This window comes from Pholcus phalangioides, unplaced genomic scaffold (assembly GCF_987345545.1).
Source record: "Pholcus phalangioides strain wild (caught in Gottingen) unplaced genomic scaffold, Ppha-v1.0 ptg000008l_1, whole genome shotgun sequence".
NCBI classification, from domain to species: Eukaryota; Metazoa; Arthropoda; class Arachnida; order Araneae; family Pholcidae; genus Pholcus; species Pholcus phalangioides.
The window spans coordinates 51,423,542-51,437,626 of record NW_028301601.1 but is presented as its reverse complement, the minus strand read 5'-3'; the positions used below and the strand labels follow the sequence as shown (position 1 = coordinate 51,437,626).

Genomic DNA, 14,085 nt, shown 5'->3' with positions numbered 1-14,085 from the left:
TGTTTCTCGCACAGTGCTACAGCTTCATTTGACTGGCTCTTTTCTACAGAATTTTGCACAGATTCCCGCATTTTACACATCTCCTCTAACCTTATTTGAAGCGAGGCACTTCTCTCTTCCTCAGAAAAGATACCCTCCATAAGATCTTGCTGTTGCAGGCAATGGAGGTCCATTAGTTTGTCTACAGTTACCTTCTGTCCAAGCATAATTTATTTTAAAAAATGGTAACTTTTTATAGTCACACCCTGTGCTCAAAAACCCAATTAGAAAGTTGTTGCCTTGTCTGTCCTGATGCCAACAAAAACAAAAAATGAACTGAATAAATAATAAAAAAAATACACGTTTTCTATATACAATTCACTGAGATATTGGAATTCGAAAAACGGAGAAAAGTTTTGAAAGAACAGCGTATATTCGGGAAAAAAAAGCTTCCAATGATTGTTTATGCTGTTTTTCTCCTAATTTTTCTAATTTTTTGTTGGTCTCAAGAGAGACAGGCCACCGGCTTTCTGATTCAGTTTTTCAGCACCGGGTGTCCGTATAAAAAGTTAACATTTCTATTTTAACAACTTACCCCTTGCAGTATAAATAATGTGCGGTCAAGTGGTAGCAATAATAATATAAATGATGAATTTTTGAGTACTATACACGTTATTTGGATACTTTTTCTAACTGAAAGTATCAAGCCTTTTTTTTACACGCAATATATTTTTTACATATATGCAATGCATATTGTGAGTACACCAGAGTACGCAATGTATCGCATTAAGCAAAGCACAGTAATACGCAATGCACCACAATACGCAATGCACCACAATACGCAATGCACCACAATACGCAATGCACCACAATACGCAATAAGCACTGCATTACAATGAGCAATACAGCACGTATACGTAATGCATTGCAATCAGCGAAGCATCGCAATAGGAAATGCACTGCAATCAGCGAAGCATCGCAATAGGAAATGCACTGCAATCAGCGAAGCATCGCAATAGGAAATGCACTGCAATCAGCGAAGCATCGCAATAGGAAATGCACTGCAATCAGCGAAGCATCGCAATAAGCAAGCACCACAATACGCAATACAGCAAAATACGCAATACTGACTGCATTATAAGAAGCAAGCAATACAGCATGCGATGCACTAAAACCAGCACTGTACCACTATTTGCAGTGCACTGTAATGAGCAATACAGCATGCGATGCACTAAAACCAGCACTGTACCACTATTTGCAGTGCACTGCAATAAGCAATTAAGCAATACAGCACAATAGCAATAACCACTGCATTAATTTATTATTATCGCAAGCAATGCAGCACGCGATGCACTACAATACGTGATGCATAACAATCAGCAATGCACCATATTGCACCATATGCACCATATTGCACCATATGCACCATATGCACCATATTGCACCATATGCACCATATTGCACCATATGCACCATATGCACCATATTGCACCATATGCACCACAATGCATTAATGCATAAAAATACGCAACGCACCAGCAGCAATTCACCATATTGCAGTGCACCACAATAAGCAATACAGTATAATACGCAGTAGGCACGACATTATAATAAGCAATACGGCACACGAAGTACTAAAATACGTAATGCATAACAATACGCAATACAGCACAAAACGTAATATACCACAATCCGCAATACACCCCAAAACAAAATACACCACATTACGCAATACGTACTGCATTATAATAAGCAATAAAGCTCGCGATGCACACACTACGCAAAACTAAGCAATACAGCTCAATACGCACTATACATCGCAATAAGCTCCAAAAATACGAAAACCATAACCACTGAAATACGATAAGAAAGCGATGCACTATAATCAGCGATGCACTGTAATAATTTGAAGTGCACCACAATAAGCAATACAGCCCAATACGCAATAAGCACTGCATTGCAATGAGAAATACAGCACGCGATACATTATGATGCATAAAAATACGCAATGCGCCACAGTAAACGATACAGCACGATACGCAATACGCACTGCATTATAATAAGCCATATAGCACGCGATGCACCACAATGCGCAATACGCGATGCATGATACGCAATACGCGATGCATGATACGCAATACGCGATGCATGATACGCAATACGCGGTGCATGATACGCAATACGCGATGCATGATACGCAATAAGCAATGCATTAGAATAAGCAATACGCGATACACTACAATAGGCAATGCACCAAAAAATAGCAATGCACCAAAAAATAGCAATGCACCAAAAAATAGCAGTGCACCAAAAAATAGCAGTGCACCACTATTTATAGTGCACCGCAATACAGCATAAAATTCACCGCAATACGTGATGTATCGCAATAAGCGAAGCACCATAATATACACAAAAAGCAAAATTACTGCATTACAATAAGCAATACATCACGTGATGCGCTGCAACGCGCAATGCACCACAATCAGCAATGCACCATTATTTGCAAAGCACTACAATAAGAAATACGGCGTATAAAACACGCAATGCTCCAACCATCATAGGCAATACACACTGAATATAGTGGTGCATTGCTTATTGCGGTGTTGAATATAGGGGTGCATTGCTTATTGCGGTGTTGAATATAGTGATGCATTGCTTATTGCGGTGTTGAATATAGTGGTGCATTGCTTATTGCGGTGTTGAATATAGTGATGCATTGCTTATTGCGGTGCTTTGAATATGGTGGTGCACTAATTATTGTGCGCGATAACAAAAACAACACAATGCGTAATATCCCACCATCTGCAATACAGAACAATAAGAAATACACCTCCTTTGGTGTATAAAGGGGCTAATACAAGGGCTTTTATTACGTTTAGGGATTTGATAGAAGGTCGATTTGTTTACTTATATTTGTTACAGACTGTTTGCAGTGACATCTAACGGGTCTTTATATGCCAACACATTGACATAAGCTGAGAGAAGTGTATTGGGCTTTTACTATGTTTTAGGCATTGGTAGAATGTTGATTTGTTTACTTATATTTGTTACAGACTACAAATTATTTGCAGTGACATCTATTGAGTCTTTAAATGCCAAGACATTAACATAAGCTGAGAGAAGTGTATTGGGCTTTTACTATGTTTTAGGCATTGGTAGAATGTTGATTTGTTTACTTATATTTGTTACAGACTACAAATTATTTGCAGTGACATCTATTGAGTCTTTAAATGCCAAGACATTAACATAAGCTGAGAGAAGTGTATTGGGCTTTTACTATGTTTTAGGCATTGGTAGAATGTCGATTTGTTTACTTATATTTGTTACAGACAACTAACTGCCCGCAGTGACACCTAACGAGTCTTTATATGCCAAGACATTAACATAAGTTGAGAGAAGTGTATTGGGCTTTTACTATGTTTTAGGCATTGGTAGAATGTTGATTTGTTTACTTATATTTGTTACAGACTACAAATTATTTGCAGTGACATCTATTGAGTCTTTATGACCCGAAGTTTCATCATTGGTGCATTGACCATATTTGCTTGAGAAAATACTGTAAATTAACCTCAGAAATACGGAATATCGCCAATTATCGTCAAAATTAATGATAGAAGTAAGCATATTTGCCAACTCGTGCTGAAATCATAGAAAATTCGCCAATCTTTGGAAATGAAGCCCGCTTCAATTTGCAGTGAATTAAAATAAAAAAGACATGGAAAAAAATTTGAAATTTTTCTTGTTTGTGGTCTTGATATAATATTTCTGAGTTTCAAATATACTTTTATTCATTGATTTCATGAATAAAATTAAGAATTAAAAGTAAAGTTGGCTTTGCTGAAAATACGTGATAAACCGGGACATTTTTGCAAAAAATTCGAAACAGCCAGAAAAACAGAGAAGACCAGGACTGTGCACGAAAGTACGGGATGTATGGTCACCCAACGTATGGCTCTTATTATGTCACAGCTTGCTATAATGTAACAGACACGGACGGAGTCAGCGAACTCCACACTAGAAATATATATGTAGCGTGGTTGAGTCAGCCGCCCCCCCCCTCCCCGCACATTGTAAATATATGACGAATATGACACGCATATATACCCCCCACGATTTTTTATTTCGATAATGTTTCAAGATTAATTTACACGTACGTTGGGTTTATCTATATAACTACTCTATAATATAAAATCACAAACTCGAAAAGGGCCTGTTTCTAAGCAACCAAAATTGGTGACGTTTTTATGTTACGGAAATAGGTGACGGAAATCTGTTGCGTTTTTGTGTTACGGAAGTCGGTTACGATTTTGGGTCGAGTTTTCATTTAACTCCTCAACACATCGGGAACCGCTTGACCTGTAGGGATCGAGTTTTGTGCATGTACCCAGAGGTATGTATACACCACCAGTGCTCCCAACACACAGGGTCCGGGTACCCAGGGTGGCGCATTGGACTGATCTCTTCATGGGGAAATTGATAGGTTTCATTTTGAGTCGAGGATGAATACTTGCTTCTTATTGCGCATTGTGCTGCATTGCTTATTGTGGCACTGCAAAAATAATGGTGCATTACTGATTGCGGTGCATTGCATATTGTAGTGCATCGCGTGCTATATTGTTCATTGTAATACAGCGTTTAATGCGTATTGTGGTGCATTGCGTACTACGCAATTGCGTAAGTTACGCATTGTGTTGTTTTGCTTATTGTGGTGTATTACGTATTTTGTTTAATGTAATGCACTGAATATAGTGGTGCATTGCGTATTGTGCTTAATGTGGTGCACTGAATATAGTGGTGCATTGCTTATTGCACCGAATCGCCGATGGTGTAGCATTGCGTATTATGCTGTATTGCTTATTGTGGTGCATTGCGCATTGCAGCGCATCGCGTGATATATTGTGGTGCATTGCGCATTGCAGCGCATCGCGTGATATATTGTGGTGCATTGCGCATTGCAGCGCATCGCGTGATATATTGTGGTGCATTGCGCATTGCAGCGCATCGCGTGATATATTGTGGTGCATTGCGCATTGCAGCGCATCGCGTGATATATTGTGGTGCATTGCGCATTGCAGCGCATCGCGTGATATATTGCTTACTGTAATAGTCTTTTTCGCGTATATTATGGTGCTTCGCTTATTGCGATACATCGCGTATTGTGGTGCATTACGTTTTATGCTGTATTGCGGGTGATAAATTGTGCCTGTAAATAGAAGTAAATTGCTATTTTTGGTGCATTGCGTATAGTAATGCATCGCGTGCTGTATTGCTTATTCTAATGCATTGCTTATTATGGTGCTTTGCTTATGTGATGCATCGCATATTGTACTGTATTGCATATAATAATAATAATAATAATAATAATATTTATTTGCATATAGGCCATTGGCCCGTTACAAAGACCGGCAACATCATAATTACACACAAAAATACATTTACAAAAATACATCATAATTCCAAAAATAGTAATAAAATGAAACGAGGGTCGGGGGTTAATTAATTTTTACATATCAACTTCGGATAGCAGTAAACAGACATTGTTAAAAAAATTGTGTATATCTAATATAAAATTTCTATTCGATGAGTTAATATTTAATAATTGCAGAAATCCATTTTCATTATAATTAATAAATTCACAGTGCGACAAAATATATCTGTTACGGTAAACATGAAAAAGGGAACAATGAAATAGGATATGTACGACACTGCCATTGAGTCCAGAACTACAAAACGCACAGATCTCTTCGCAGTTATAACAAAATGTAATTTCACCATTGTCACTCAGAAAGGATAAACTAGATCTCAGTCGGAAAAAAGTACGAATGACTCTGAACGGTAAATTAAAATTAAAATATGGCTCGCGTAAAAATGAAAAAATTAAATGTTTATAATGTGGGAAATATGTTGAATTTAAAATATGATTATAATCTTTATGATAATCGCAAGTTACAATATGATTTAAAATTAAAGGTATAGTACGTTTAATTTCGGGAATAGACAGTGACCATACATAAGCATAGCCATATTCGGATAAAATATGTTCAACTTGGGAAACCCAGTTAAAAGTTGTATTGTTATTTTTCCGATTTTTAAGGGCAATAAAACATTTTTTTGTTAGCCTGTTATCGCCAAGATTCAGAATGCGTACCCATAAATTCAGAATTAATTTTATTACCGATCGTTTTAGAGTTGCTCGTCCAGTTTCGTATCGTATTATATAGCCAGGTGTGTTGGATCTCAATCGGAAAACTCTTTTTAAAAAAGTTAAATGGATTTTTTCAATTTCGTCAAGGTACCCGTGACTCCAAACACCAGAACCGTACAATAACACCGAGGAAACAAGTGAGTTAAACAATTTCAAATGAGTACCAAGGTTATTGCATTTAGTTTTAATTAACAAAGGTATTAAAGAGTTAACAGCAACTTTTGCTTTATTAATAAAAAAAAGAAGCAGCTATGGAGAAAGAACCAGAAGAAGAAAAAGGCACACCCAGATAAGTATATCGTTTGGACACTTCTATTTCTTGATTTTTCTAGAACCATTTATCTGATTTGGCAATTTTGCCCCCTTTTCTAAAAATAACAACATTTGTTTTATTCAAATTAACTTCCAATTCGATACTCTCAAAGAAATTAAAAACTAAATTGATTTTTCGCTGTAAATTTTGCTTCGTATCAGCAACCAGGACCATATCATCTGCATAAAGCAGGATATGTACTTCAGTATTAGAGTCAACACATATGCCAGGAATACCCGAATTTTCCAATAACGGAACTATATCATTGATATATAGGGAGAAAAGGTTAGGGCTTAAGATCTCTCCCTGCAATACACCAGATTTTATAGGGAAACTTGATGAAATCTCCTCGTTAAAACGTACATATGCTTTTGCTTTATCATAGAAATTTTTTATAGTTAAGATGAACCCGGGACTAATTCCATAACGAGATAACTTTTCCCATAAAATGCTATAATTTACAGAATCGAACGCGCGACTGAGATCAATGAAAGCGGTATAAAGTTTACGTCTCTTTTTCGAAAACTGCAATTGGATTAAAGAATTCAAAGTGAAAACATGATCAATACAGCCAAAACCCTCCCTAAACCCTGCTTGGTAATCACTAATGATATTATTTTCACTTAACCAGAAGTTCAGTCGCTGATTTAGAATGGAGGTGAAGAGTTTGCACGTACAGCAAACTAGAGAAATTGCGCGATAATTTGATACGAGATGGACATCACCCTTTTTAAAAATGGGGTTAAGAATTAATTTTGACCATGCGTCGGGAAATGTATTGGATGACAATATTTTATTAAAAAGAATTAGTAAAAGAAGTTTAGCATTTTCTGGTAAATGAATTAAAAATTCATTTCTAACATCATCGTGTCCAGGTACTTTGTTTTGCTTGAGTTTTTTAAGATTGTAATCAAGTTCGACCATGAGAATGTCCCGATCTAAAATTGGATCTTTATAAGAAATTATGATATCTCTCGCAGGTGCACTTGAGTTTCTTGAGGGCACAAAATTGGAAAAATAAGTGTACCAATTTTCAATTGAAATGTCTGGAACGATTCTGCGATTTCTTTTAAATTTATTTATTAGGTACCAAAATTCCTTTGAATTTCTGGTATTCATTAAATTAGCATTAAAATCTAAAAAATAATTTTGTTTACTTCGTCTCTGGGTACTTTTGTAACTTTTCTTACAAGATATGTAGTTTAATCGATCAATTTCTGAATGAGAGGACCTAAATCTCTTTAAGGCCCGTTTACGTAATGTCAGCGCTTTTTTGCATTCATTATTGAACCATGGTTCATACAGCTTACAATTAGAGCCGTAACTTCTCACCATTCCCACGGAACAAGCAGCATTTTTTATGGCATTCTCAACAACAGAAACTGAATTATCAACCGAGAGACTTGAAAAAAATTCTGGAGAGATTGTCATTTTAGAGTTTAACTCACTACGGAAATGTTCTTTGAGAGCAGGATTCCAAATCAATTTGTTAGTGGTTAATGTGCGAGGTTTTTGTTTATTATTTTTCTGGGATGTTCGGATATGTGAATGAAAGGATGTCACCAAAGGGCTGTGGTCAGACTCAATCCAGTGAACAATTTCAAATTTATTTATAAGCTGCAATAAAGCGGGAGAGGTTGCAACATAATCAATGACACTAGATCCCTGCCCCCCAATAAAAGTAAACTGTCCAATAAAATCACTCGCTATTCTTCCATTTAGGATTGTCAATGAGCAATCGTTGCATAGATCCAAAAACAATTTTCCACGATTATTTAAATTATTATCAAGAGATTTACGGATTAATGAAAGGGAACTATGAAAAATATTATCCCCGGTATATAGATCACCTTTCAGTCCAATACGTGCATTAACATCTCCACACAAAATAACATTAAAACCTTGATCGATCAGATTGAGGATTACATTTTTTAGAGGGAAAACTAAATGATCATGATCCGTGCCAGGGGGTAAATATACACCAACAATAGCAATCGGAGACACGTTGATTTGTTTTAATTTATTAATTTTACAAACGATCCAGTTTTGCGATGAATCAAAATGTACAATATTTGCGATACCTGATTTGATTCCAAACATTATCCCACCCGAGCATCTACCAAATTTGTGTGTTCTACTTGCGTTTATTTGAAATAACTTAAAATTTTTCCAAATTATTGGTGGCAGTATATTTTTTGACATCCAGGTCTCAGTTAGAATAAAAATGTCAAAATTGGATATACGGCGGAAAACATTATGCGATTTATTTAAAAATCCATTAATATTCCAATAGAAAATATTGAATTCGCTTTGGCTACACAGATTTTTTTCTTTTCCAACAATTGCATCGGAATTATCATGATTACCGTTAATTATATTATTTGAATTTAACACATAAAAATTGTCATTTTGATTTTTTTCATTTGAATTGACATTTTGATTGTTAACATTAAAGATACGGCACTGACCATCAACATTTAAATCGGCATTTCTGTTACAAATGACCAAATCAGTGTGTGCATCAACAAAATTCAAATTCGCATTTTGAGATAAAGGCAACAAATCAACACTTCGATTTGCAGGTAATAAATCGGAATCAAAATCACTCTCAACCAGATTAATAATCTGATCGCAAAAGATTACTTCATCATGTAAATTAGATCCATGATGATTAGAGATTCCAGAGTCTACGTTAAAAGTTATGTTATTTAGCAAAGACTTTGCATTATAATACACTGAAGGATTTGATTTCTTAGAATATTTGGACAATTTATTTATATGAGATTTTAATTTCACGGGCTCTCGGCCACATTTTCAGAGCTTATTCGATAGTCTATTATTCGCTGGTAAATCACTGATTAATGTTCTCAAAAAATCATCATGACCATTGGTTGAAATTAAAGTATTCGAATCTAAATCGTACGTAAATCGCATACCTTCTATAACTAGGCAATCTTTAAGCAATCTTGTTTTCCTACCCTTAAATATGGCCACCCTCATAATTGGTTTTAATTGCTCTCGGATTATTTTAAATACACGACAGAAATCTTCACTAATTTTTATGCGATGCGCTGTATCACTGAAATTTTCCTCTACTGGATTACTTATTACTGATGGGTCATTAGTTCCGCTTGGACTTTTATTCACATTGGAGGCACTTGAATTCGGAACTGGATCAAACTTTGAAAATTTTACACGCTTCATTTTACGATAACTTTGAAGTACCTCATTTTTGTCAGATCTCTTAACAAATTTTGCAATAACAGGAGGATTCGTATCATTACTATGCGGGAGGACATGCACAATGTCAAATGCCACAGAAGCGGCATTCGGGATTTTCACGGCACGTAAATATTCCTTAAGTCTGTCTTCACATTCACCAGAGCTGGAGTTCTTGTCGACGTCCATTCCGTAAAAAATCAGATTATTTGAACGCGAGTATTGCTCCTGATCGACCAGTTTCCATTTAAGAGTGGAGATCTCAGACTTTAGCTCCTCGTTTTGGTCTAATAAAGAACTGTTGCTTGCTTTCAGGTTTTCAACATCTGACTTTGTTTGAGCAAAATTCTTTTCAAAAATGTCAAACTTAGATTTAAGATCATTAACGACACTTGTATTACATAGCAGCAAATTTTTGATTTCCAAGAAATAGTTCTCGCACTCACATCTCGAAGAACGACCACCATTCGAAAGGTCAGGTGACGACAAAACCCGCGGCCTTTTGGAGGTGTAATTAGGTGCACTAGTCGGGGTACGTACCAAAGTCCTTTGAGGTTTGAAACCAAAATCCTGTAGTGACAGAGTTCTTTCATTCTCCGTCGGAGTGACAGGTCCTGGATTTCGCTCGATACCGGAACGAAAGAGTAACGCCGTAGATACTGCTGCCGCAAGCAGGTAAAGCAAAATGTAAAACACACTTCCAGATTTTTCCCCTCTATGTGTCGCTTGTTGGTTCACAGATATACACATTTTCGGGATAATTGAATACTGCACATGAGAGAAATAACCAACACGGCATCTAAATTCAACTGCGGAAATCGGTTGATAATGACCGATGAAAAAAATAAATAAAAAAATAATAACCAATTCAGTAGTATAAATATCTCCTTTTTTATCACTTAATATAAATGTAAACACTGGAGCAATTCAACACACATCCGATGTCTCACAACAGTATAAATATTCAAATATCACACTTCGCTCAGAAATTTGCAATATAGATGTCGTCCTACTGTATTGCATATAGTTATATGTATTGTGGTGCATCGCGTGCTGTATTGCTTATTGTGGTGCATTGCTGATTGTGGTGCGTTGCTAATTGTTTTTGCATTATAGTGTATCACGTACTGTATTTCTCATTGCAATGCAGTGCTTATTGCGTATTGTGGCGCATCGCGTATTGGGCTGTATTGCTTATTGTGATGTACTGCAAATACTTGTGCATTGCTGATTATAGTGTATCGCTTGCTTATTTCAGTGGTTATGGCGTACTGTAGTGCTTATTCCGATGCATAGTGCTTTATTGCGTATTGGGCTGTATTGCTAATTATGGTGTGTATTGCGTATTGTGGTGTTTATTGCGATGTATTGTGCTTTATTGCATATTGCGATGTTTCGCTGATTGCAGTGCATTGCTGATTTTGCTGGTTGTTGATTTGTACTGTTATGGATTACGTACTGTAGTGCATAACGTGCTGTATTGCTTATTGTAATGCAATTCCTATTGCGTATTGAAGTGCATTGCGTATTATTCTGCTTTGCTTGATGCGATACATCGCGTTTGCGTATCCCACGTGGTCTAGTGGTTAGGATACCTGGCTCTCACCCAGGAGACCCGGGTTCGATTCCCGGCGTGGGAAGTGTTTTTGCCGCTGTGGTGGTCGAGTGGTTATAGTGCCGGACTCGTGATGCGAGGATCCGGGTTCGAACCCCACAGTGGTGGTCGGCTGAAGTTGGTTTTCTGTGGTTCCCAACTTCAAGGCGCAAATGCGAGCCGATCTCCCCGTTAAAAAAGTCTCGCCACAGAGAGCAACAGTCCTACAACGGTAAATCATTCAACCATAACACTTCACTCATAGTTAGAAAATTTGGGGGCAGATGACAGCACTACACATAACAAGCATTACACCGAAACAAACTTTACGTCAGGTTGCACTACACGTACACGCACATTCCCGCATGTACCGATTTGTTGGGGGGTTCCGCGGGTGGGGTGGGTTGCATGTGGGGTGTAGCAGTAGTAGGTAGGGACTCCGAAAAATGGGTTGGGGATCCATGATGTTCTTAAGTCAACCACCTCGTTGGGCAATTTGCCTGTTGTGGCGTTGTATTTGTATTTGTATTTGTAGTGGATTGCATATTGTACTGTATTGCTTATTGTGGTGCACTGCAAATGGTGGTGCATTACTGATTGTAATACATTGCGTATTGCAGTGCATCGCGTGCTGTATTGCTTATTGCAACGCAGTGCTTATTGCGTATTGTGGTGCATTGCATATTATTGTGTTTTGTTCAGTGCGATATATTGCGTACTGTGGTGCATTGCATATTGTGCTGTATTGCTTATTGTAATGCAGTGCTTACGGTGTATTGTGGTACATATTATGGTACTTTGCCTATTGCGATGCATCGCATATTGCGCTGTATTGCGTAATGTGGTGCATTCCTTATCATGGTACACTACTTATTTTGCAGTATTGCTGATGTTGGTGCATTGCTTATTGCTGCATTGCCGATGGTGGTACATTGCGTTTTGTGCTGTATTGTAGTGCACTGCATATAGTGGTGGATTGAGTATTGTGCTGTATTGTAGTGCACTGCATATAGTGGTGGATTGAGTATTGTGCTGTATTGTAGTGCACTGCATATAGTGGTGGATTGAGTATTGTGCTTTATTGCCTATAGTGGTGCTTTGCGTCTTGTGATACACCGTATATAGTGAATCACTACTTAATTTAAAACTAATGGGGGTAATCAGGAATGAAAGAGAGAGGGAGTTGCTCCAGACCAACTTAAACAGGATTGCAACATGGGCAAATGAATGGAGCATGACGTTTAGCGTTGATAAGTGCACGGTCGCTCATTTTGGTTCGAACAAACCACGGTTCTCTTACGAGTTGAATGGTGTCACTATCCCATATGCAACTAGGGTCACCGATTTGGGAATTCTCATTGACGAGCGACTTAGGTTTTCTGAACATTGTTCAGCGGTGTTCAAAAAATCGAATACAATGCTTGGTCTCATTTTCAAAAAAGTCTCTTTGCGTTCTCCTAAAGTCATTCTTCCGCTTTTTCGAGGCTTAGTTCGTCCTGGATTGGAGTATGCTGTAAGGTTTTGGAGACCATAACCATACCTACAGAGGGACATAGACTTGATTGAAGGGGTGCAGAGAAGAGCTACGCGTGTCCTTATTGGCACACAGGGCTTGAGTTATGAAGAGAGACTTCATTTTTTGAATATGTTTACATTGGATGAACGCAGGTGTCGAGGAGATATGATCGAAGTGTTCAAAATTTTCAATGGGATGGATAGGATGGACCATGAACTTTTAGTACACCGCCAATCGACTGCTTTTACAAGGGGACACCAGTATCGATTGGTGAGGGACAATACGAGGTTATGGTGTCGCAGGGAATTTTTCTCTAATAGGGTTGTTAATAAATGGAATAGCTTACCCCCGGAGGTAGTAAATTGTAACACAATTGACACCAAAGAAATACGATAAACATGTTGGGGTAAATCGAGAAGCTCTATCCATACTTAGAATAAGACAACCATAAGTATTCTTTATGGGCATTGTATAATATTTTATCATGTGTATATGTTGTTTATAATTTGTGTTAATTGCATTTTTAATTGGGTTGCTGTATTTTTGAAACATATGGCATCCATATTTTTATGGGCATCTTTTTATCAACCACCTCGTTGGGCATTTCGCCTGTTGTGGCGTTGTATTTGTATTTGTATAATTTGCTGTATTGCTGATATGGTGGTGCATTACTTATTGTGCTGTATCGCCTATTGTGGTGTATCACGTATGTATTGCGGTGCATCGAGTATTCTGTTGTATTTATGATGGCAGTGCATTGCTTATCGAAATCAGAATGGGAAACTGGCAGTGAATAACTATTTCGCAGGCATTTGCAGTGCCTGAGGAATATTTTGCTTTATAATTGAAGAAAATGTGACGAGTGAACCCACTCCTCCATTGGAGGAGTTGGGGTGGGGGGAGTTGGACACCGTAGGCGTCAGGGGGGGGCTTTGCCCCCCTAGTATATATATATAGGAATAAACTGCGACCGAAGCCAAACGTGTATAATGAATGAGTAAATGCCGTATAAATGAGAGTCGTATTAAGGAGTGCTCCACTGTGTTGTGATTTTATGAGTTCTTCTGCGTATACTGAACACCACTATGTGAGTATACAATATTTGAAGAGTGATTCCGTCACTATTGAATCGCAAATATTTGTAAAAATTAGAGAGGTGGGGGAAGGGGGGAGTGGCATGGCTTCTGTCTTTGAGGGATGTGTTGGTGACAGAATCTCTTTGTGATGAAGCTAGCCAATGGCCACTCTCAAGCGGGCCA

The 14,085-nt window shown here is 37.6% G+C and overlaps 1 non-coding gene across 1 annotated transcript; it reads left to right on the top strand.

Annotated features, from left to right (window-relative positions):
* Window positions 1–11,284: 11,284 nt before the first annotated feature.
* Window positions 11,285–11,356, top strand: TRNAE-CUC (transfer RNA glutamic acid (anticodon CUC)). Its single transcript has one exon. It is a non-coding gene; the product is annotated as a tRNA-Glu (tRNA).
* Window positions 11,357–14,085: the final 2,729 nt, after the last annotated feature.